At 37.8% G+C, this 27,019-nt stretch overlaps 1 protein-coding gene across 12 annotated transcripts in view; it reads left to right on the top strand.

The window, feature by feature from the left end:
- The window catches only part of HMBOX1 (homeobox containing 1), a 203,487-nt gene that overhangs the window by 37,256 nt on the left and 139,212 nt on the right, over positions 1–27,019 (top strand). Inside the window, exon 2 of one of the 12 annotated variants that reach the window (XM_024995875.2) lies at positions 23,507–23,586. The exons of the other annotated variants lie outside the window; for them this stretch is intronic. The gene's annotated coding sequence lies outside the window, so the exon portion shown is untranslated. The remainder of the gene's footprint in view (positions 1–23,506; positions 23,587–27,019) is intronic. 12 annotated transcript variants of the gene reach the window in all.

Genomic DNA, 27,019 nt, shown 5'->3' with positions numbered 1-27,019 from the left:
TTCATTGGAAGGACTGGTGCTGAAGCTGAAACTCCAATACTTTGACCACCTGATACGAAGAGCTGACTCATTTGAGAAGACCCTGATGCTGAGAAAGATTGAAGGCAGGAGGAAAAGGGGATGACAGAGGATGAGATGGTTGGATGGCATCACCGACTCAATGGTCATGGGTTTGGGTGGACTCCGGGAGTTGGTGATAGACAGGGAGGCCTGGCGTGCTGTGATTCACGGGGTCGTAAAGAGTTGGACACGACTGAGCGACTGGACTGAACTGATAGTTATTTGACTTCATCTTTACCCTCACTGTTAACTTTATCAACCTCCTGTTTGAGTCAAACTGGTCTAGTCAATATCTGTAAGCATACTTAGTGTTTTTTTCCCTCACTTGACATCTTTGTTACAGCAATTCCACTTCCCTAGAATGCTCATTTCCCTTTCTTTCCACTTTTGTATATAATTCCCACATCCTTTATGAAGTCTTTATTTATTTGTGTTTCAGTAATCAGTCATTTATTTGAAATTAGTTGGAATATAGATTGTTGTACCACTCATTTGGCATTAAGCTATTTTGCCTTAAATTATTGTTTTTAACTGTACTTTAACTATTAATATTTGGAAAAAGATAGTTGTAAAGGTTTGAGGGTAGAAAACATGTTACCTAGCACCTCGTTGAGTATTCTGAATATAAATTGCTGACAAATAATATTACACAGTGTTGAGAGAGTCGCCAGAAATCCTTTTAGGAAATACTTGGCTGCCCTTTCTCCCAACCCCCTTTTTTATTTTTGTTAACACATTGCTTTTCAGAATGATGCATTCACAAAAAGTGATTTTTTTCCCCCATTAAGCTTGATGTTAGTTTATAATCTTAATTCAGACGGGGAGATTTAAAGCTAGTTAGATCATTTTTCCATATTTACTAATTCCAGATGATTAAAAATTAACAACTGTAGGAAGTTTTATAGTGATTATTGAAAAGTCTCTGTCGCTCACCAAGTTCCTTTGCAGATTCCTCCTCATGTAACACTGTTTTTTAGATTGTTGTATATTCTTACAATTTTTTAATACAAATACATAATTTTATTTTCAATTCCTTTTTCTACAAATGTAGCATATATGCTTTTCTTCATCTTATTTGGCAGTCATATAATGGAAATTTTTTCATATCAATACATAGAGAATTTCCTCATTCTTTCTTAACATTTGTGAAGTATTGCTCGCAGTGATTATTAAACTTTTTTTGTGTAGTCCCGGAGAAGGAAATGGCAGCCCACTCCAGTATTCTTGCCTGGAAAATCCCATGGACAGAGGAGTCTGGTGGGCTATAGTCCATGGTGTAGCAAAGAGTCGGACACAACTGAGCAACTTCACTCACTTTAATATTGCTCATTACGTTCAAGTTTGGTTAGGATGAAGATAGCTCCACATTCTTCTATTGTTCTACATTTAATTATTAAAGGTTGTGCAGTGGTAAAAAATCTGCCTGTCAGTGTAGGAAGTGCAAGAGACGCGAGTTTGATCCTGGATTGGAAAGATCCGTTGGAGTAGGAAATAGCTACCTCCAATATTCTTGACAGAGGAGCCTGGTGGGCTACAGTCCATAGGATTGCAAGAAGTCCACTGTGACTGAGCAGACGTGCCTGCACATGCGCGCACACACACACTCTGAAGATAGCACCACATTCTTCTGTTGTTACGCTTTTAATTGCTATTTTAGAAAACCATAACCAAGAGGATACCAGTAAAGGGAATAATAATGACTATCAAATTTGTGTATTTTTTAAGCACTTGACATAGCAGATTTAAATGAAATTCAAGAAAAATCATGTGTTGAATGCCTGCCAAATACTATAGAAATGTTTTTATTCTCAGAAGTTATAACAACTTTTTAGAAATGAAAATCTTTGAATCTGACATTTGTGCCTAAAATACGGATTTCTCTTTTCCCTAGTGAAAAATAACATACAAGTTTTGTTGGTCATATTAAATGGAGACTGTTTCATGAATTGCTTCAGGAAATTGGTTTGAGTTCGGGCATGAGAAACTGCAATACAAAAAGTGTAGTGAATCCCCAACTGGGTCCCAAGAAATTAAAAGCTCCCTAGAAGTAGGATTGTTCTGAATGTCAGGGTCATTCACAGAGAGGAAGATGTGGCAAAGCCAGAAGTTTTTATTTGTGTGTTAACTAGAGTTTAAGGTAGCTCTCTGAGACTGGTGTGCAAACTGAGGCTCTTCAAACTTCCAGAAATTCCTCTCTTTGGGAAATCAGAGGCAGAAATGGAAGTACGTAACCAAGAGGGAGAACTAAAATGGTATGCACTGAGGTGACAAAAAGATGTGTGGATCAGCATAAAGCAGCAAACTGAGGAAAAATTCAGATTAAACTAGGAATCTTTGGGAAAGGAAACTGAGACAAAGAACGCCCAAGGGGTGTCCAGGAGTTATTAGGGATTTTGCCTATTTTTGGAGATATGCTGAATATCAAGTACCTAAAATTCAAGTATTAACTCCTGAATGAAAGTATATTGACATAATTTAGAAAGATCTTTAGTGATCAGTATTGCTACCATGAAATATTTTTGCTCTAGAATTAATTCTTAAGTAAACAGTACCTTGCTTGACCTTGTAGACCTGGCATTTTAGGAGAACTGTTTGCCAGAAAATGAGATGATTTTGGCTTCCCAGGTGGCATTAGTGGTAGAGAACCTGCCTGCCAGTGCAGGAGACATAAGAGATGCAGGTTTGATCCCTGGGTTGGGAAGATCCACTGGGGAAGGACATGGCAACCCACTCCAGTATTCTTCCCTGGAAAATCCTATGGACAGAGGAGCATGGGGGTTATGGTCCATGGGGTCGCAAAGAGTCGGACATGACTGGAGCAACTTAGCACGCAAACAGTATTTAGCAATGACTTATCCCTTATCATTCAGGTTAAATACAGTTAACTGTAAATAACTGTTGATGAAGTCACAAGAAAGACTTGAAATGATAACTTTAATACTGAGTTTTCTTACTGAGAGTTGAATCCTGGGTAATTGTGTTTGGCTTAGTACTCATAGTGTCTCTTTTTCCTGTTTTCCTCAAGTAATTTCATATATTTGCATATAAGTATCACATTTTTATGTCCAAAGAAGTATGTTCCATCTACTGAATGCCTGTGAATGTGGATTTCATTCTGTGTTCATCTGTTAACCTTTTTACCAAAAGCTGTATAATTATGTGAAGTTCTATGCACGTATTTATTTTGTCATCAGTCACTCAGTTGTGTATTGACTCTTTGCGACCCCATGAACCGCACCACACCAGGCCTCCCTGTCCATCACCAACTCCCGGAGTCCACCCAAACCCATGTCCATTGAGTCGGTGATGCCATCCAGCCATCTCATCCTCTGTCGTCCCCTTCTCCCCCTGCCCCCAGTCCCTCCCAGCATCAGGGTCTTTTCCAATGAGTCAGCTCTTCTCATGAGGTGTCCAAAGTATTGGAGTTTCAGCTTTAGCATCAGTCCTTCCAATGAACACCCCAAGACTGATCTCCTTTAGCATGGACTGGTTGGATCTCCTTGCAGTCCAAGGGACTCTCAAGAGTCTTCTCCAACACCACAGTGCAAAAGCATCAATTCTTCGGCGCTCAGCCTTCTTCACAGTCCAACTCTCACATCCATACATGACCACTGGAAAAACCATAGCCTTGACCAGATGGACCTTTGTTGGCAAAGTAATGTCTCTGCTTTTTAATATGCTATCTAGGTTGGTCATAACTTTCCTTCCAAGGAGTAAGTGTCTTTTAATTTCATGGCTGCAGTCACCATCTACAGTGATTTTGGAGCCCAAAAAAATAAAGCCAGCCACTGTTTCCCCATCTATTTGCCATGAAGTGATGGGACCAGATGCCATGATCTTCGTTTTTTGAATGTTGAGGTTTAAGCCAACTTTTTTCACTCTCCTCTTTCACTTTCATCAAGAGGCTCTTTAGTTCTTCACTTTCTGCCATAAGGCTGGTGTCATCTGCGTATCTGAGGTTATTGATGTTTCTCCTGGCAACCTTAGCTTCATCCAGCCCAGTGTTTCTCATGATGTACTCTGCATATAAATTAAATAAACAAGGTGACAATATACAGCCTTTACATACTCCTTTTCCTGTTTGGAACCAGTCTGTTGTTCCATGTCCAGTTCTAACTGTTGCTTCCTGACTTGCATACAGGTTTCTTAGGAGGCAGGTTAGGTGTTCTGGTATTCCCATCTCTTTCAGAATTTTCCATGGTTATTTTGTCATTAAATAACATTTATCTCTACTTTGTAATTAGTACTGTAATTAAATTAGAGCCAAAAGAGAAAAGGTTGCTGTGCTGCCCTGTGATCTTAAATAAAGAGCTCCCAGGTCCAGGCTGACACATTTGAGACAACCTTAAATAGTCTAAACAGTTACTTCAGGTTGTAGCATAAAATTTCCCCCCACCTAGAAATATTGTCATATGCAGTATAGCTTTACAAACTCATGCAGTAAAACTCTTCAGATGTGCTATCTCTATAGCAGTGTTGTTCATTGATTTTCTGCCTCTACATGGTTGCTTCATTGAGTATATCCTCGTGAAGACAGAACATCTCTCATTAGAGTCACTCTGCCCTCCTCTTCCCATAATGCCGTAAAGATGTTCCTGGTATTCATGTGGGTACAGGTGTAAATCCTTACTGAGGGAGCAAAATCACTTAGGCTCTTTGACCCAGTAGTATTGTGAAGTGCTCTCTGATTATGCTAGACCCATTTACTATCTTAATATACAAAAGTATGCTCCACTTTGAGATCCAATGACTGGTTATTTAGACTGGTTATTAAATGAGGAATGTACCAGGAAATTTTTTTGTTTCATAAAGAAATAGCTAAGGTGACTGATAGAGAAATGGAGAAGGCGATGGCACCCCACTCCAGTACTTTTGCCTGGAGAATCCCATGGATGGAGAAGCCTGCTAGGCTGTAGTCCATGGGGTCGCAAAGAGTCGGACACGACTGAGCACCTTCACTTTCACTTTTCACTTTCATGCATTGGAGAAGGAAATGGCAATCCACTCCAGTGTTCTTGCCTGGAGAATCCCAGGGATGGGGTAGCCTGGTGGGCTGCCGTCTATGGGATTGCACAGAGTCAAACATGACTGAAGCGACTTAGCAGCAGCAGCAAGGTGACTGATGTTATCTAATGAAGGCATGTCCTTCTTACAAAAAAATACATTCCTGTATAATTATGATCTCTCTGATTGTTGTGATGTGTCTTTTCACTATTTTCAATTGAAAGATAGGATATTGTAAGAGATAGTCTGAATTCAATGATTTTTTAAAAAATGAGCTTATTATCAATGTTATTTTTATGTGAAATAAGTGCACACATCATTGGAAAGATCATTCAGAATTACAAAATAAATGTCCATGCATAGACCAGTTTAAGAATAATGTATAGTATTATAAAAAAAAAAATGTATAGTATTACAGCAGTGATCTGTAAGTGTAAACAAATAACTCTTTTACTCTGGAAGTTTAACCCTTTGACCTATAGTTAATCTTGTTTTTATCTTTTATTACTCATTTGTGCTTGTTCAGTGGTCCGAAGCACTTGGGATTCACATTGCCAATCAGACTTGAAAGAGAGCTCTGAAATATAGCAGCTGTCAGTCAAGAACCAAACCAGAAAGCCACAGTAGCTCTCTGACTCTTCTACATCCTGATATTTATTAATCACCCAGCAGTAATTAGTGCACCCACTTTTATTCGACCTCCATTTGCAAATGCCTCCTTTATGTCAAGACAGGTTAGTACTTTAAAATGCCAAAATGCTTCAGTGACTGTTGTACCTAACGTGACAAAATTGTTGTTTCGTTCAAAGGCTCTAGAAAAAGACACTACGTGCAATTTTGTAGTCTCTTTTTCATTTACTATTATATCCTGAATATTTTCCATGGCATTAGATGTTGATTTCTAAATTTTTCCTTAGGAATATATATTAATGAACTCTGTGTGTCATAATATCTTTAATAATCATCTATTGCTGACATGTGGATTGTTTCCAGTGTTTCATTATTTTAAGCATTCTTGTGACTTCATATTTGCACATATCTATGTGATATATTCCAAATTTGAAATCTTTATATAAATATATTATCTCATTGTAATATTTTCTCTATTGGTACCTTCACACATATGTACGTAAATCTGCTTTGGTAGATTCCTCTAGTATAGATTTCAGTAAAAATGACTTATAATCTTATTTCGGAAGGATAATTTAAATTTCCTGAGAATTATATAAGTCATACATGTGATGTCATCGAAGACCTGAATACTAAGGAAAAGCTTTTAGAAATATTAGTATTTGCAGTTGGACCTTTGTGTAAGTACTCTTGGTTGCCTAGTCTGTGGGTCTCTTTTTCCTTCCTTGCACTACACTGATTTTGTTCTTGTAGAGGTCAGTGAACCTACACATGACATTATCTATAGCTTAAAAACAATAAGGTGTTGTTTCTCAGTGGGAATGGCAGAGTGGGGAAGAACAAGAGGGCTCTTTGCCAAAGGTTATTGGTCTTTTCAGTTAACTTATTCCAAAGCTGTCTTGTCTTCCGGCCTCCTTGTTATATGAAATAGTAAATGTTCTTGTAGTTTAAGGCACCTTGAGTGGTGCTGTCTGTCATTTGCTCTAGAAAGTATGTTAGTGAAACTTTGAGAGATAGAAGTGATTTGGAAAAGGTGAAAAATCCTGCATGTAACATTCTCAGTGGGAGAAATCACATAAGCCAAAGTGTTCAAGGAGTCATCAGATTGATGGTCATATGCAAGTTTCTTGTGCCTTACACCAAAAAAGGGAGAGTTACCACATCAAACTCTGTTTTCCATAAGTGATATATCAGCCCTAAAGAGTCCTCTAGGACTCTCAGGAACATCTGCAGACTTTCTTACCTCATTTTCTCCAACAGGCTTGAAACTTGGCTTTTAAGGTCTAAGTTGTACTTACAGTTCTCCTATGAAGAAAGCTGTAGTCAAAGCTCTGTAGGAGCTAATAGGAAAACACTAGTTTAGCGTCATGTGTTCACACACAGCCCTGGGCTGTAGCAGAAAATGTGGGAGTTGTGCTAGCATGGAACCCATGTAGTTAATGGTGATGGTTGATTAAATAATACTTTTCTTGTGCCTTTCAAAATACTTAATTCTCTACTAATGGAGAGCTTGTCTTCTCGTCCTTTCCCAAATGAATACCTTATCTTTACATAATTCATTAAGAAAAATATTTAAGCACCTTCTTTTTGCCAGACTCTGTTTAAGGTCCTGGGAATATAATGGTGAAACTATCTTTATTTAGATAGGGCTGGGAGTTCAGATATATAAACAAGTAAATAATTTTAGATGGTGGTAAGTTCTAGAAGAGTATACATCAAGGTTATGATAACAGTATTTTAAATTATGTGGTCATGAAAGGTCTCTCTGAGGTGACATTTGAATTAGCACCTCAGTAGGAAACCAGGTGTGAAAAGAATATTTTAGATGAATGCAGTTAAACTCTTAAAACAGGAGTGAGCTTGGGGTTTGTTTGTTCATTTAGTGGCTAAGTCTTGTCCGACTCTTTGTGATCCCATGGACTGTAACCGCCAGGCTGATCTATCCATGGGATTTCCCAGGCAAGAATACTGAAGTGGGTTGTTATTTCCTCCTCCAGGGGATCTTCCCAATGCAGGGATTGAACCCATGTCTCCTGCATTGGCAGGCAGATTCTTTACCACTGAGCCACCAGGGAAGTCAAGCTTGGGGGATTCAAGAATAGAAAGAAAGCAATGGTGCTGGAGGTTTAGGGAGTGCGGGCAGAGGCTGAATCTTTTATGGCAGTGTATGTAGGTCATGATAAATTTTACTCCATACGCACTGAGAAGCTACTGTAGCATTTTAAGTAGGGGCAAGGCATGATTTGAATTGTAGTTTTAAAAGATCATTCAGAAGAAGGTGTGGTGTATATGTATACAATGGAATATTACTCGGCCATAAAAGGGGTGAAATAGTGCCATTTACAGGGACATGAATGGTCCTAGAGACTGTCATAAAGAGTGAAGTAAGTCAGAAAGAGAAAAACAAATATCATGTAATATTGCTTATATGTGGAATGTGGAAAAATGGTACAGACAAGTTTATTTGCAAAAGAGAGAAAAAAAAAATAAAAGATCATTTTGGCTGTCATTGAGAACGATTTGTAAGCTCTGCTTTATAAAGAGAACAAATATAAGCAGACACTAATAGCCAATGAAAAGCCAATGTATAAATTGTGGGAAGCCCTTATTTAAGTTCTTTTACTTAATACCCCTCCTTTTTAAAATTTTTATTTTATAGTTTTTGTGGTGTTTGAAAGAGTAGGTTTAGCAGTCTTTTAATTGACTATAATGTTCCGTGTGTTTTTTCCCTTATCAACTTCTTAGAGGAAAATCTTTTAATCTATTTTTCTGTCAGTACTCAGTAGTTTCAGTTAATTACAGACTAACTGGCCACTTCAAAACTTAGTGAGTTGAAACAATGGGGATGTATTTCTCCTGATTCTGAAGGTTGGCTGGGCTGCTTCTCTGTTGGCTTTGCCTAGGTTTACTCCTGTGGCTCCATTTAGGTGGTTAGACTAGACCGCAGGTCCAAGGTAGCCTTACCCACGTGTCTGGCTGCTGGTTGGTGCCTTGGTTCTCCTCTGTGTGTCCTCTCAACTGCCAGGAAACTAGACCATCTTCTTTACATGATAATTTCATGATATCTCTGGAAGAAAGAGAAAAGCAGACGTTCTTAGAGGCTTAAGGTTTAGGTCAGGAGGTTGTGTGACCTCACTTCCATCACTTTCTGTTGGTGAAAGAAGTGCAGTCAGATTCCAGTCCTCTCTTGATGGGAAGAGAGGCAAAGTCACATTGCAAAGGAGCAATTATTATGACCCTCTATGAAAGTAGTCTGCCACAGTTCACTCTCTAACCACTAAAGTTTATATTCCTGCCAAATGCAGATATGCTCATCCTCTCCCCTGATTCCCAAAATCTAATTGCAGCCTTACTCTCCAAGTCCGAGATCTCTTGATCTGCACTGGGTCCAGATATGAATAAGGCCCCTCAAGTTCATTTCCTCTGAACTCTTGCTCCAGAGACCTGTGAACTAAAACGAATACTGAATCAGTGATCTTAGGTTTCTAGCTTAAGAAATTGGACAAACATGAGCAAATTAAACCCAAAGTAAGCCAAAGGTAAGAAATAATCAAGAATGATAATCAGTGAAAAAGAAAATAAGCAGGGAAATCATTGAAACCAATAACCGGTTCTTTGAAAAGCTTCTTAAAATTGACAGACCACTACCTACATTGGTCAAGAAAAAAGGAAAAGACACAAACTACCGATATGTGAAATAAAAAGGATATCTCTACAGATCCTCCGAACATTAAAAGAACAGTAAGAGAATATTGTGAACAATATTGTGAACAAATTTGATTATTATTTTTTATTTTTTTATTTTTAATTGGATGATTGCTTTACAATAGTATGTTAGTTTCTGCCATATAGTGTCATGAATCAGCCATAGGTATACATTTGTCCCCTCCCTCTTGAACCTCCCTTATGCCAATAAATAACTTATATAAATGATCAGATTCCTTGATGGATGCAAACTATCAAGGATCATTCAGAAAGAAAATAAATAACGTGAAAATCCCCACGTATGTTAAAGAAATTGGATTTGTAGATAAAAACCTTACCACCACCACAAAAAAAATATGGAAAGTAACTCCCGAGTCAGATGTCTTCTCAGTGAATTCTCCCAAACATTTAAGAAAGAAATGATGCCAATTCCACACAAGCTCTTTCCAAAAATAGAAGAGAAGAGGAACACTTCTGAACTCATTTCATGCAGCCAAGATTCCAAGACAAAGACATGACAGGAAAAGAAATCTGTCAACCACTATCCCTTGGGAACATACGCAGAAATTCTTATTAAAATATTGGGAAATGATAAACAAAATGGAAACAAATTGAATCCAGCAATGTAATAAAAAGTTATTCTGTCCTGACTAATGTAATGTCAAAAAATGTAAGGTTGGTTTAACATTCGAAAATCAGTCAGTGTGATTCACCATATTAACAGGCTAAACTGAAAGAACAGTGTCATGGTGGTTTAGTTGTAAGTCATGTCTGACTCGTGTGACCCCATGGACTGTAGCCCGCCAGGCTCCTCTGTCAGTGGGATTCTCCAGGCAAGAACACTGCAGTGGATTGCCATTTCTTTCTCCAGGAGATCTTCCTGACACAGGAATTGAACCCAGGTCTCCTGCATTGCAGGCAGATCATTTCAATAGATGGAGAAAAATACCATTCATGAAATAAAAAGCCAAACTCGGCAAACAAATAATAAAACAAACTTTTTTTTTTTTTTAAAAAACAAACTTCTTTAAACTGATAAAAACCTAAAACTAGCATTATACTCACTTGTGAGGACTGAGTGCTCTCCTCCTATGACTGGGAACAAAGCAAGAGTTTCTGCCCTTGTGCTTTGCTCAACAATGTACTAGAGTTCCTAGGCCATATGTTAAGGTAGGAAACGGAAAGGCTGATAGATTAAAAAACAAAAACAAAAAAACTGTCATTATTCACAGGCAACCTGATTGTGTTTGTAGAAAATGCTGTGGAATTGAATTTTTTTTTTAAGCCCCTAGAACTATTAAATCAGTTTAGCCAAATCACAGGGCGTATGGTCAATATACAGAAATCATTTTTAGTTTTGTATACCCTTATCTATTGGAGAAGGAAATGGCAACCCACTCCAGTGTTCTTGCCTGGAAAATCCCATGGACGGAGAAGCCTGGTAGGCTGCAGTCCATGGGGTCGCACAGAGTCAGACACAACTGAAGCGACTTAGCAGCAGCATACCCTTATCTGGTATTAGCAGTGAACATTGGAAAGTCAAAGGTCAATAACAGTGCCATTTATGATAATATCAAAAAATGCAATACTTTAGAATGAATAATGTACAAGACCACATTTTTTATTATAATGCTGAAAACCACAGAGCATTGCTCATATACATTAAAGAAGACCTAAATAAATGGAGATGTATAATATGTTCATGGATCAGAAGACTCCGTTTTAAACTTTCATTTCTCCCCAGATTGATCCATAGATTCAACACAGTCTTAAAACCCTAGGAGGCTTTTTTGTAGAAGTAGACAAATTGGGTCTATAATTTATATGGAAATTTAGAAGACCTCTCAGACCCATTAGAAAAAAGAACAGCAAAACTGGAGGAATTGCACTATTTGATTTTAAGACATACCGTAAAGTTACCGTAATCAAAACAGTATGGTATTAGCATAAGAATATATCAGTTGAACAGAGTTTAGAAATACCCACACATTTATGGTCAGTGGATTTTTTACAAAGATGCCAAGGCAATTCATTGGGTAAACAGTACTGGAGAACTGTTTATAATAGCCAAAGCATGGAAGCAGCCTTCATGTCCGTTGCCAGATGAATAGATAAAGAAGATGTGGTACATATATACAGTGGAATATTGTTGTTGTTTAGTTGCTAACTCGTGTCCTACTCTTGTGTGACCCCATGGATTGTAGCCCTCCAGGCTCCTCCATCCATGGGATTACTCAGGCAAAAATACTGGAGTGGGTTGCTATTTCCTTTTGAAGGGGATCTTCCTAATCCAGGGATTGAACCCATGTGTACTGCACTGGTGGAGAAGGCAATGGCACCCCACTCCAGTACTCTTCCCTGGAAAATCCCATGGACAGCAGAGCCTGGTAGGCTGCAGTCCATGGGGTCACTAAGAGTCGGACACAACTGAGCGACTTCACTTTCACTTTTCACTTTCATGCACTGGAGAAGGAAATGGCAACCCACTCCAGTGTTCTTGCCTGGAGAATCCCAGGGACAGGAGAGCCTGATGGGCTGCGTCTATGGGGTCGCACAGAGTCGGACACGACTGAAGTGACTTAGCAGCAGCAGCAGCTACTGCATTGGCAGGTGGATTCTTTACCACTGAGCCACCAGGAAAGACCACAATGGAATATTACTGAGCCATTAAAAAGAATGAAATAATGCCATTTGCAGCCAATGGACCTCAAGATTGTCATACTGAGTGAGGTAAGTCAGAGAAAGACAAATATGGTATGGTATTGCTTATATACAGAATCTAAAAATAAAGATACAAATGAACTTATTTACAAAACAAACAGATTCACAGATTTAGGGAATGAATTTATGGTTACAGGGGTGTGGAGGGTAAGGGAAAGGATAGCTAGGGAGTTTGGGATGGATATGTACACATTGCTGTACTTAAAATGGATAACCATCAAGGACTCACTGTATAGCATAGGGAACTCTGTTCAGTATTATGTAACAACCTAAATGGGAAGAGGATGAAAAAGCATAGATCCGTGTCTACGTATAACTGAATTACTTTGCCATACACTTGAAGTTTAGTGAGGGACAGGGAAGCCTGGCATGCTGCAGTCCATGGGGTTGCAAAGAGTTGGACATGACTAAGCAACTAAGCAACAACAACACTTGAAACTAACACAACATTGTTAATCACTTATCCTCCAATATAAAATAAAAAGTTTATAAAAATGGTGCTGGAGAAATTGTATATACTGATGGGGTAGGACTGAAGGGAGGAGAGCAGGGGAGAGACCTTGACCCTTGTCTCATATCATATCCAGAAATAACTTGAATGGGATATAGTCCTTAACCTAAGTGCTGAGACTTAAAAACATCTGGAAGAAACATAAGAGAAAATGTTAATTCGCAGAGGCAGCATTTCTTCGAGAAGACCCAACAAGCGTGAATGATAATAGAATGAATATTGATAAGTTCACTACATAAAATTTAAAACTTTCTTTGAAAGGGGTGATTAAAGAGCAGCAGTATCATATTACAAACATGTAATTTGTATTTTTATTTTGCAATCTCTTACTACAGTGTAGTGTAGAACAGAGTGCTGAGTTTAAAGTCAGTAATTTTCTCATTTGTAATCCTAACTCTGACATTTGTCAAAGATATAGTTTACTAAATTACTTAGTGTTAACATTTTCAGAGCCTTGGTTTTCCTTCCTTTTCTCTTTTGTGAAATAGTCATATGAATGCTTACCTTATGGGATTACAGTGATGGTCAAAAACAGGAATAAAAATATGAGTGCTGTTGCTGTTCTTCGTGTGTCATTATTGTTACACACGTTGTTGATCCTTCACTTCTCCACTCCTAAAATGGTACATGTGAAAGAACCTCCCTTCCACACATAACCAGCTATAATCAGCTTTTAGGGAAAGTCTGAAAGTTTTTAATGTTTCAGTAGATATTTAAATAGATCTCCAGTTTATCCTTCTGATCCTTGTTGATGATGGAAATCAAAGTAGGTATAGTGACATTATTTTCATTTTCTTTTAAGAGAACTGCTCACACTACTTTTTGTCGTTTTATGCCAAACCAGTCCTTTTTACTAGTAATATTTTAATGAACAATTGAAAAACATTTCCTAAATGTGTCGAGATACTAATAACTATGTCACTTATTATATGAATAGCTATTGTAACATTTAAATATATACTGTGTATTATATACTTAAACTGTAAAACAGTAGAATCAATTAGTCATTAGTGTACTTTCTGCTTGGAAGCTTTTTCCATGTAGTTTTTTAGCATAGTAGGTTCAGCTATCCTTTAAAACGTGCAGTTATACTTGCAGTTATATACTGTGAGGAATGAAGGATAGTTAAGTGGTTCCCAAGAACATATCAGGTACTTTGAGCTAAAAAGAGAATAATTTCATGTCAAACAGGACAAACTCCATTGCTTCACAAATCCACTTGGCTTTGGCACAGAGAAAATGAGTTTTTTAATATCTGAAAGTTAGATTGTAGAGCTTCATCCATGACTCACTCGTCCATTATAAGTTTAAACTTTCTATATTACAGACGTGTAGACCCTCTCTCTGTAAAGGACCACTGAATTCCAAGGGTTAAAAAATAACAGCAACCACAGCCGCTTTCAAAAAGGCCAAATTAAGGGATTTGAAGGCAAGAGAAATAGAAAATGTTACTATCATTCTGCTTTTTAAAAGTACAAGATTGTTTTTCATTTTATATCAGGGTAGATAAGACAAGATATGAGACAGTGGTATGGAAGAGATCAAAAGGAAAAAAACCACTGTCTTTTTTTCTGTGTTCTATATTTCTATTTTCCTGTTTAGTTGTTGGTCAACTATGTTCGCCATCACCCAAGCTATTCCACTGGGACAAGATGAGAAAAATGAATATAAGATGGGTGGTAAAAGATGGTACAGCGGAGGTAGAAAAACATTTATAAACTGGTTCTGGGGGGTTCAAAGCGGGTGTCGATACTTCTATACAGATTTCCAAAGTTCTTTGGATTGTGCTAATAAGTTATTGTTTTTTTATCCATACTCATTGAAATTCTGTTTTTCTCCTTAGCAGTTAATCATTATTCCTAACCTCTATTCTTTTTGACTTTATGTTACTTTTAACTCTAAGGAAGATTATTCTTATATATACAACATTATCATTTACTAGACTACTTACTTACCATAGGTCAGATGGCTTCATAAGGCACAGGCACCCAAGTCCTTGGGTTAGTCTATGAGAGACGAAATCTTATTCATGGCTCCCACTCAGGTTCTTGGATCAATCTCTTTGTGATATGGAATCTTCTTATTAATGGCTTTGAACTTTTCTATTCTTTAGAGAAAGTCCTTTCTATTTATGAAAATAGAGTAAAGCCCAACAGATTTTCTTGAATACAATCTAGTGATGATATCTTTTGGTATTGCTAAAACATAAATCTTTGAGACTGGAGACCTGTCTCCCATAATACTTATCTTCCATTAATACTTTGCACAAGAGTAGAGGATTAATATATGTTAATAAAAGTAAGAGTATTATGTGCATCATTTAGAGTCCTCCATGTATTGGAAAAGGAAAAGAGGAATAAATATGTTTGATGACTAAGAACAGCATAGATTTTCAAAGTGAGATCATCAAAAATTTTCTTGAAGACACCTTGTGGGAGAAAATTGAAAATCGACTTTAAAACATTAGAAAGTGCTATTTGAAGGTAAAGCATGTCTCCCCTTATTCATTTTTGTTCCTTAATATATTGTACTACTTATTTTTTTCCCTCCCTCTTTCTCCCAGCCCTTATCCACAGCTGCTTTTTTTAAAATACTTGAGTTATTAGGTCTTATCAGGGGTGCCTCATTTGAATCTCTGTCTCTGTGTATCATATTCTCTTTCTCTGAGAAGATTACTGGCCTATTACATTACTTTCATTTATTTAAAGCCAGGATAACTGGCTTTTGCCTCAAGGTATCATAGAGTTCTTATGTGTCTAACATCCCAAGCCTAGTTAGTTCCCCATATTTCATGAAACAGACTTTGATGGCTGTTCCACATGCTAGTGATCGAGTATCTCTAATGTTATAAAGAAAGAGCACTGTTGAAATGTGACCTTGCACAAGTCAGCCTCATTCATCTGCAAAATGGAGAGAATTAATATGTGTCCTTGAACCTAACATGGTTTGTTGTGAGTAAAGATTAAACCAAGCTTTGTAAAAAGCTACAGGACCTCTACAGCTTTAAGATGTTCTGGGGATGATATTTCTAAAGTACCACGTAGGAAAGATTGCATTAAAATAAAATATTCACACACTGTGAAGCAGCAAGGGGTACCTTTTCAGTCTCATTTCTCTATCTGTAGTAGTCTCTTTATCCTCTGTCTGTAGAAATTCAATCCACCTCTAAAAGCCTAGGGCAAATGTCACCACCTTCATAAATTTTTTCTTTATGTTCTAAATTAAAAGTGATGTCACCCTCCTAGAATTCAATAACTTGGCAGTTTTGGTTTTTTTTCCCCCACCATTGTTTAAAGTCTTTATTGAATTTGTTAGTGTTGCCTTTGTTTCACATTTTGGTTTCTTGGCTTCCAGGCATATGGATCTTAGCTCCCTGACCAGGGTTCGAACCCCTACCCTCTGTATTCGAAGGCAGAGTCTTAACCACTGGACCATCAGGGGAAGTCCCATTTTGGCAGCTTTTTAATGGATGTAGCAGTTCCCTTATTTTCTCATTATTAGCCACTCGCCCCCTATACCTGAGAGAACCATCTAGATACTATAAAACAATGATTAGACTAGACCTGTGGTCTCTCCAGCCTTAATGTGTCTGAGCTCACATGGGGGATCCTGATCTCACTCACTCTTGGAAGTTGGGGGTCAGAACTTCTGCTTCAACCACACTTTTCTTCCTTTAATCTCTTGCATTTTACATGCCCCCTCCCACAGTAGGTCTTTGCGCATGATGTTGCCTTTGCCAAGAGTTCGTGTTTCTTTCTTTGTCTTTATGATGCTTATCCTTCAGATGTGAGCTTTATCATTAATTCATAGTAAATTCTTTTCTTGGTCAGCTTTCCCACATTGTATGTTCTCATAGCCCTGGATACCCCATCATAGCACTTGTCACAAATGAAGCTTTGCCATTTATCTTTATAATCATTTAAATAATGACTCACTGAATTGGCAGCTCCACGAGGGTAGACACTATGTATGTTCCTGTTCTTTCTTACATTCCTATTGCCTGTATAAATGCCTATAGTTTCTGGAACATAGTTGTCCTCTAAACTATTTGAATATGTAGATGCATAATAGTCTACAAACACCCTTTGACACAGACGCTCTAGACCCTTGCATTCGATCCTTGATTTATAATTGATTTGTAAATTCTCTCTTAACCTTTCTTTGTCTTGGTGTCTAAAACTGAATGAAACCTGTGTTGCCTTCCTCACAGGGTATGGTGAGCATCAAATGAGAAATGTGAAGATATTTTGAAAAGTATAAAGTGCTATTTGAATATAAAGTTACATTAAATAGCTAGTAATGTGAGAGACACTGTCATGGATATAGAATATATTACATGGGCCTTGTTATTTGTTCTGTAACAATAGTAGTTGCGTTTTGAGATGGAGTTTAATCTTATGTATTGGATTTCTTATCTTAGAAATTCTCTCTTCACTATCCATTGTTTAGGGTAGTGAGTATCATTTATTTCCTCTTTTGAAAAGCATATGACCCAAAATTGCCTAACATTGGCCTTCAAATTCACTTTTTTTTTTAATGGTTCAGTAAGCCCTATTATGTTAGTACAAACCGCATCTTTTACAAATGGCTTATCTCTGTATTTATAATTACTTAATGCTGTGTGCTATGAGGCATAACAGGATTGCATATGTTACTTTAACTCTGGACAAAATGGAATAGGAAAGCATCAGTTAAATAAATTGAATTGATACTCTGTTGTATTTTCGGAACAGGACAAGATAGCCTCTTTTTTTTTAAACAAACTTTCTGGTTATTCCATAATTTTCTTAAACTATATTTATGTTTAAGAAATCTCTGTTTTCTGTTCCCAGTTCTTCCCCCTTCACCCTTTTAAATTTCTCTAATTTTTCTTCTTTTTTACTTCAACAGTCTGGGTTGCAGGGGGGAAAAAAAACCTGGCTGTTAATCAAGAACATGATCTCATTGCTTTCAATGGCTTAGAAAAGAAACATTTTAAAGCAGTTGAAAGATTTCACTTTGGAAAGTAGGTACTGCATAACTAAGTGTGTTGGTTCCCAGCAGAGCCTTGAGTAATCTCTTTCCAGCCATCCTCATATTTTTTTCTCTTCTACTTCCTGTTCAGTGAGCAAGTGCCTAAGTTAATTAAAAAAAAAAAAAAAAAGAATCCGTAAGACTTCTCTTTAGGAGTTCTTGCCAGAGTATTGTTTTCTGTTCCTTAACTGGTCCACGTATATTTTTATCCTTTTGTGTCATGATTATTTCCCAACTTCATCACTTATATAGAGATGGAGTTAATTTTTAGTTTCCCTCCTTACTCATACAAGCCCCCAGCCCTCTTCAGAGTTCCCTTAAGTGTATCTGGGAGCCCTTGAGTGGAACATAACATGTATCCGTTAAGTGAATATTATTGTCCTACAGCCTCCTTGGGAAGTCCGTCCCCTCCAACCCACCCTAATGTGGAACCTCGTCGCTGCCCTGATGTTGCGTCCTCGTGAGGGACAGCAGCCATGCCAGGACTGCTGTCTCTGGGGCCGGCAGAGCAGCGGTCTTCAAGTGCTCAGAGGAATGGGCTGAACTGGAGCCACCTTCTCCCACCTCCAGCTCTGTACCACACTCTGTCTGCAAGTCCCAATGTAGCAAGAGCTTGTGCTCACAGCTTCACAGTCTCTGTTGAAAAGGTGTCTTATCTTTTGAATCTACCCTTTTACTCTTTCTGGGCTCAAAACCAGTTCAGAGAGCCAAAAAAAAAAAAAAAGACACCATGCCATTTCTTCCATTGTTCTTATTTCATCTCACTTGCCTTCTCTCTTTCTTCTCCCCCCTCAGCCTCCTCTAGGTTCCCACTGACATTTCCATTCATGAATTAAAAGGCAAAATACCATCTATAGAGAGAGGTCCCTGACTCACTAGTTCTGGTAGTTGCTGAGTTCATAATCATACTTGGAATCAGCTCAGCCTACCTGTTACATTCTTAAAAGCGTTTTTCAATAGATATCCACATGCCTGCTACAAAATTCATAAGATAGAAAAATATAATGAAAATTCTTCCTAGCACCTCCATCTTTCAGTTATCAGGTTCCTATCCTGTAGAAAATCAGTGTTCCAGTTTCCTCTGTATTCCTCCAGAACTCCTTATGCAAGTATAAACAAATGTATAGGTAGTTCCTTATATATTCTTTCCTACTTTGCTCTTCTTTTCTCCCTCCTCCTCCTCCTTCACAAATGACATATATGCCATGCTCTTCCTTGTTCTTTTCACTTGGAGGCTGTTTCATGTTTGCATATAAGGGGTTTCTTATGGCTGCATTGTGTGATTATACCATAATTTATCTATTCCCCTAATGGTGTACATTTAGCTTGTTTCTAATCTTTTCCTATTAGAAATAATACTGTAAAAAATAGCACTGAACATAATTTAGTTTGCTCGCTCATGTATATCTGTAGGGTAGACTTCCTAGAACTGAGATCGCAAGGTTAATGTTTATACAGTTTGGAACCTGTGACATTTTCAGTTATTAAATTCTGAGGAGGTTGTTTGTTCTGTTTCTGATTTCTGACTTATATTCTAGAATCTGCCTTCTAGCTTTATCACCTATTTGTTGATTGCTCAGGCAGTGTGCAGGCAACATAATTAAGTGGTCCAGATGTAAGGAAAACAAATAGATTTAGTTTTTGTTTTCAGACTTTTCATAGAGATATAAGAATAAAGAATTATTTTTTCTATCATGACACAAACTGCAGCATGAGCTGGGTCATAAACAGCAGCTGATATTTAGTGTCTAGAGGTGACCAGGCCAGTGGTGACCGGGAGCGTACGTGTCTGATATAAGAAGGGGAGATCAGTTCCAGCCAATTGTTGGCACAGGAGGGATTATGAACTAAGGGTGACTCGGAGGGTAATAGATGCAGCAATTTTTTTTTCTATAAAAGTAAAAACCTTGGATATTTATATTCAGTCTCCTGACTTTTAAATACCAGATAGACCAAATAAACATGCATCCACGGGATTGATCCATCACCCTAAGCCTCCAGTTTATGCCCCCAGCTGTTGTGCATATAGAGGCAGCTTGTTGGTCTGTTTCTCTAACTCTGACCTCCATGTATTCTAGTTCCTCATCTGCTGTCAGCCAGGTTCTGTCTCTAGCATTCATTGATCGCTAAAGATTCAGTTCTGCATATCATCATTGTCCATGTTCTTAACTATTTAGACTTTCCTTCACTCTTGATGTTTTCCAGTCATAACATACAGAATCAAGAGATTTAAATATCATGTATCTATTCATTTAGTCACAATATCTTATGACTTGCAACAAGTGTTTTCTATTTTAGAGGTGTAGACTTTAAGAATTTTAGCTGCCAGAAGCAGAATATAATGATATTTATTATGTTCTCTTTATGATTTCTACCAGGATTCTTTTTAGATTTTGGTCATTATTTGAAGGGGCAGGGGAAACACAATCATAGATATGTGATTTATCTTTAATATGAAGTATTAAAGCTTATTAGCAAGAAAGCTTTTTCTCTCTGAAATCAGTTATGACTTTCTTTGGATGTGGTTTATCTGTGAGGTACTGAAAGAGTATCTAAGAGATACTGAGAGAACCAAAAAAGTCTCCAGACTTTGCATCATGATTCCCATCAGATTCTAAACTTAGTTGGTAGATAATTACTGTTTCTTTATTCCACTTTTCAGAATTTCCACTAGAGAGAGGTATACGGTTGTCAGCATCACATCTTCCTTCCCTCCTGTCACTTTCTTCCACCCTGCCCCCAACGTGCATTCACCATTCCTTTAAGATGTTGAGAAACTACTGCCTTTGATACCTGTTCTCAAATAAAGTCATTTATTCATAGTTAGAGTAATTAAAAGGTTAGGGGTGTGTGTGTGCTGAGTCGTGTTTGACTCTTTGAGACCCCATGGATGTAGCCCGCCAGGCTCCTTTGTCCATGGGATTCTCCAGGCAAGAATACTGTAGTGGGTTGCCATTTCCTCCTCCATCGATCTTCCCAGCCCAGGGATCAAACTCACATCTGCATTGGCAGGCAGATTCTTTACCACTAGCACCACCTTACAGGCACTGTTAAGAAAAACAAAACTGAATTGTGGGATAAAACTTGGGATAGGGAGTCCTTGCGGTTACTTGGGGGAAACAAGCCTTGTCCAAGCAGTTCTTGGCAGAGAGCTGTCTGCCAAATTGGGATTTCTGTGTACTCATGAAACCACTTTCTCATCATAGTTTAGTTTTCCAAGTAAATTCCCATATTAGAAAGCAAGTACTCTCAATACCAGCCTTTGCATTGCTTTTCTGCTACTCACCTTAAATCATTTTTCCCCTCAGGTTTAATAACCTTTATGAAAGATTGCTGCTTCAGACTTACAAAGGAACACGGAGGCTAACATTTCTGGGTGCCTCCATAAGGAACCTTTTTTTTTTTGTATCCTGTTGAGTCCTCGTAGTGACTCTTTGAAGTAAATGACATGGTCCGCAGTTTGCCAAGGAGGAAACCAGAGTTTAACAGGATAAGGCATTTGTACAAGGTCAAACTACTAACAAGGGGTAGAACCTGGGATTTCAAACACAAAGCAGTCATGGTCCAAATCTCTTACTGTGTACTCCTCTGTCCTACTCCCAGTTGGGTGTTTTGTTTTTTTTTTTTTTGCACCTTAGAAAAATTAACTTAACTATGTGTAACAAGAATAAGGATGGAGCCAGAGAAGGCAGTTGGAAACCATGGCATTAATCCAGCAGAAAGAGGAAGTCTCAAGGAAGATACAGAAGGTCACAGATAAAAGAACCTACTAAGGAGGTTAATTAACATTAATTTGGTTTAGCTTGTACTTGTGTTTTATTTTAGTTCTCCTTGTAAAGAGTGGATTTTTCTAGCTATAAACTTCAGTTTAAAATGACAGCCTATCAATTATATTAATATCTTGATGTTATCTAACATGATATCTGGGAATATGGCAAAAAGTATAACCGTAGAATTTTAAGACTGAATCATTTTCTACCTTTCATAGAGATTATCTTTAATATGAAAGAGCTTGGTAAGTATTTTAAGATTTTTTATTTATATATTAACTCATATGAAAAGGCGTAATAAGGAGCATGGGATACAGAGTCAGCACATTTTTTGATGCTGGTTAAACATAAAAGAATTTAAAACAGATCTGAGTCTGGAAATTATTCTAAAGATTGAAGAAGTCTTACCACCTATAATTAGACATAGATCTGTAGTATAGAGGGTGCGTTTTGAAAGCTGATTGTATTCAGAAGGATATAGTAAGTAATTTACAATATTAATACTATTTCCATGGTACATTATACATTATGCTTCTCCATATAGTTGGAGAACTCCTGAACTTTACATAGGTATCTGAGGAAAATAATTCAGAATAAGGGGTTTGAAATACATGAAGACTTTAGCAGATAAAACTGAGATAAGCCATTATGAATCTGGAGTGGAATACATAATCATGCTGGGATGACCAGATCATGGGGAAAACATGAAGGAAAAAAGAAATAGAGAAAATAGGATGGTTGTCTGAAGCCTGAGGGTTTTGGTTTTTGTTTTTTGCTTTAATTTTTATTTTATGTAGGAGAATAGTTGATTCACAGTGTTGTGTTTCAGGTATACAGCAAAGTGACTCAGTTATACATATACATGTATCTATTCTTTTTCAAATTTTTTCCCATATAGGTTGTTATAGAATACTGAGCAGTGTTCCCTGTGTTATACTGTAGGTCGTTGTTGATTTTCTGTTATAAATATTAGCAGAGTATACCTGTCAACCCCAAACTCCCTAACTATCCCTCCTCCCTACCCTTCCTCCCTGGTAACCAGAAGTTCATTCTGTGAACTTGTTGCTAATTTGTAAATAAGTTCATTTGTATCATTTTTTTAGGCTCAGACAGTAAAGTGTCTGTCTACAATGCAGGAGACCTGGGTTCGATCCCTGGGTCAGGAAGATCCCCTGGAGAAGGAAATGGCAATCCACTCCAGTACTATTGCCTGGAAAATCCCATGGACAGAGGAGCCTGGTAGGCTATAGTCCATGGGGTCGCAAAGAGTCGGACATGACTGAGCGACTTCACTTATTTACTTCACTCACTTTAGATTCTGCATGTAAACATCATATGATACTTGTCTTTGACTTCACTTAGCATGATGTCTAAGACCATTCATTTGCTGCAAATGGCAGTATTTTTCTTTTTAATGGCTGAGTAATGTTCTACTGAGTATGTATACTACACCTCCTTTATCCTTTCATCTGTTGATGGATGTTTTAGGTTGTTTCCATGGTTTTGGTTATTGTAAACAATGCTGCAGCAAACCCTCGGCTGTATGTATTTTTTCGAATCATGTTTTTCCTCCAGATGTATGCCCAGGAATGGGATTGCTAGATCATTTGGTTGATGATTTGGTTGCTGTATTTTTAGTTTCTTATGGAACTTCCATACTGTTCTTCATAGTAGCTGTACCAGTTTACATTCCCCAACAGTATAGGAAGGTTCCCCTTTCTTCACACCCTCTCGAGCATTTATTGTTGGTTGATTTTTTTGATGATGGGCATTCTTACTGGTGTGAGGTGATAACCTCATTATAGTTTTAATTTGCATTTCTTTAATAATTAATGATGCTAAGCATTTTTTCATGTGCCTGTTGGCTGGCTGTATGTCTTTGAAGAATTATCTCTTTAGGTCTTTTGCCCTCTTTTTGATTGGATTGTTTAGGGTTTTGCGTTTTGTTTTTTGTTTTTTGGATATTGAGCCACATTAGCTCTTTGTAAATTTTGAAGACTAATCCCTCGTCAGTCACATTGTTAGTAAATATTTTCTTCCATCCTGTGGGTTGTCTTCATTTTTTTAAAAATGATTTCCTTTGCTTTCCAAGCCCCAGGTTTTCAAAGGCAGAAGTATGAGAAAGTTGCGTGCTCCCCAGCTCAGGTGCAGAGCCTGTCCTCATGACTTGAGGTATGTTTTTGTCTGTTCAGTCAGACGATACAAAATGTGAGGGCCTAACAATGGTAGACTGTGGAAAAATGTAAAAAATAAAAGAAACTTGTCCTTGGGATGCTTACGTATTATAAGTAGTGAATAAAGTATAGATAGGCTCCCTGAAATTTGTTTGACCATAGCTTTTACTTGGAAACAATCTGATTGACTGTCTTCCTATTTTGAATTATATATTAGCATACCTCCTGAGATACAAGAGATAAAGCATGTCTTCACCTCTCTGCAGTGGGAAAACATGAATTCCCTTGTCCTCAGCCTTCTTCATCCCCTTTTCAGCACTCACCTCCTAGTAAATTGACAAGGGTATGCTTCAAAGCTAGTCATTTATAAAAGTAGTTGATAATGCTCTCAGAAGTATAATTTAATGGATGCTGGGAATGTCCAAAAATAACATCTCTCTGGCAACCTGTTGATGTTAGAAATTCTACTGTTAGCAATTCATGATAAGTTTCCTATTAAGTTGAGTCATCCCTAGGCTATTGATTCAACCCCAGTCTAACTACGTAATATTTCATATTTTTAACAGAAATTTTCAGTTACAGATTCCTCTTTGATCTTGTCCTCCCAGTAACCCCCAGTTTCCATGTTCTACTATGCTATCCTTTGCCCATTTAACTCTGGCCACACTGTCCTTGGCGCTATTCTTTGAACATAGTAGACAATTTCTGTGTCAAGGTCTTGACCTTAAATGTCCTTTCTCCTATATCTACATGGCTTTCTTCCTATTTAAAAATTATAATCCTGAATTCGTTCCCAGCTTTATTTTTCTCTATTGTATTTATCGTGATCTGAATACTATATGATTGACTCTTTTTTAAAATTTGTCTTTTACCACAGAAATGTAAGGTTTTATGTCAACACAGTTTTATTTTGTTCACTGCTGTACTTTTCAGTGCCTAGCGTATACTAGGTGCTCAGTAGGTATTTGGTAAAAGTGTAAATGAATGAATGCAAAACCCTGCAGGATTGAGGCATAAAAGAAGTTCCTCTGGGGAAAGTGTCTAACAAACACTTCTTAAAATAGTATTTCCCAAAATATGTTAAATTTGATTTCTCCTTCTGTAAGAAATACTTGCCTAAGTCCCACTATGGGACAACTTCTGTTTGCATACTTGTCATAATTCTGAATTCTTAACAAAACTTTTAAGTGACATACATTTAAATAGACCCTGAGTTTCTGAATGACTGATGGGAATATTTGCTTTTATTTGTTGGTAAATTTGTGTAAGCAGTAATCTGGGCATCAGGGTTTCTGGCTCCAATTATCAGATTTTTTTTTTCCCCTCTGTAAGCTGAGGTATTTAGGAAAGATTGTTAACATCAATTCCAGTTTAATATAAGATTTTATGAGTCACTTTATTCTAGCTTAATGAAGTATCTTACTTCAATTCCATTGTTATTTCATTTATTAAACCTGGGAAAACTGCTGAGATAGGGGAAATGCAAAATGGTAAGGAAGATATTGGATCATCCAGAAATGCAGAATCACAAGTTACTGTTCTGGAAATTATCAGTGTGTTAATATAATCTTCCTGCAGAAGAGAATAGAGGCTTCAAAGGCACATGAAAGTTTGAGCAATAGATGGGAGCATCTGGATTGGTTCTGTGAGTAAATTGTTATATTTTAACGTCGAGGTATTCTAGATGTATGCCAATAGGAATGTTTTTTATGTGTCTTTGTTTTGGTCCAGGGGATATTTGAATGGTAGTCACACAGATTTTAAAATTTATTTATAATGATGACAGGAGACTCTTGCCGTTCAAATCGCTGTTTCCCTGTGGTAGTGAACTCTGGAGAACTGTCTTGGCCTATTCAACATGGAACTGTTGGACTGCTGAGTTCTCCATCCAGTATTGTTAGCTCCCTAAGGGACATCAACAGTCCTAACAGAGTTTGGCTCCAAGGACACTGAATGTCGATTGTAAACCAATGACAGAATATCTCTTTGGGAACATTAATATTACTTACCCTGCTATCAAGAGCAAAGCTCTGTTTTTGTATCTTTAGCATTTGCTTATCCTTTGGCCTATAGGACATATTCAGTATTTAATAAATGCTTATTAGTTTCCTTGGAAAATGATCCAATTACATTAATTTTTAATTTAGTAGCATCTTTTTGCTGTTAATTTCAAGGATCAGGACTGTTAAGATTATTTTGTTTGAAGAGACTTGAAAATAGACATGTTCAACCATTTCTTAACTAAGCAAAGATTTATTTACTGTTTATACCTTGGCAGTAGGAGTAGTGTTAGTCACTCAGCCGCATCTGACTCTTTGCAACCCCAGGGAAGCCCCACAACTCAGTAGGAGCTGGAACTACAGCAGTTGATAAATAATCCTTGCTCTTAAGAAGCTCACATTTTAGGAGAGAGACAGATTTGTATATGAATTACAATGTAATATGGCAGAAATATATTTGTGGTACCCTACTAGCAGAGAGTTTTGCAAAAGTTTGCTGTCTTATAAGAGTCTCTGAAATTGGTGGAAAGGAAAGGCGGAAGGAAGCATTTATTTTTTTGCAGGGCTATGGGAACTCCTTGGCTGGCACAAGTACTTACTAGGTAAAGGAGGACATTACTTTTAGAGAGAAGACTAGTTTGAGAATATTTATGAATTGTTTTGACCAATGTCTATTATATGAGTTCCCTTGAAGTAGACATATCTTATTGTTGGTTAGTCGTTAAGTCATGCCTGACTCCTTTGCAACCCCATGGACTATAGCCAGGTTCCTCTGTCCATGGGATTTGCCAGGCAAGAATACTGAAGTGGGTTGCCATTTCTTTCTCCAGGGGATCTTGCCAACCCAGGGATTGAACCGGTGTTTCCTGCATTGGCAGGCACTGTTCTTTACCCACCGGGAAACCCCAGACATATCTTCAGTTCAGTTCAGTCGCTCAGTCGTGTCCAACTCTTTGCGATCCCGTGAACTGCAGCATGCCAGGCCTCCCTGTCCGTACCCAACTCCCGGAGTTTACTCAAACTCATGTCCGTTGAGTCGGTGATCCCATCCAACCATCTCATCCTCTGTCATCCCCTTCTCCTCCTGCCCTCAATCTTTCCCAGCATCAGGGTCTTTTCCAGTGAGTCAGCTCTTCACATCAAGTGGCCAACATATTGGAGTTTCAGCTTCAGCGTCTATCTTTCCAGTGAATACTCAGGACCGATTTCCTTTCAGATCAGATCAGATCAGTTGCTCAGTCATGTCCGACTCTTTGCGACCCCATGAATAGCAGCACGCCAGGCCTCCCTGTCCATCACCAACTCCCGGAGTTCACTGAGACTCACATCCATCGAGTCAGTGATGCCATCCAGCCATCTCATCCTCTGTCGTCCCCTTCTCCTCCTGCCCCCAATCCCTCCCAGCATCAGAGTCTTTTCCAATGAGTCAAC

The sequence above is a fragment of the Bos taurus genome, chromosome 8 (genome assembly GCF_002263795.3).
Source record: "Bos taurus isolate L1 Dominette 01449 registration number 42190680 breed Hereford chromosome 8, ARS-UCD2.0, whole genome shotgun sequence".
Lineage (NCBI taxonomy): Eukaryota > Metazoa > Chordata > Mammalia > Artiodactyla > Bovidae > Bos > Bos taurus.
The sequence above is the reverse complement of the archived record's forward strand: the minus strand, read 5'-3'. Positions and strand labels throughout refer to the sequence as shown.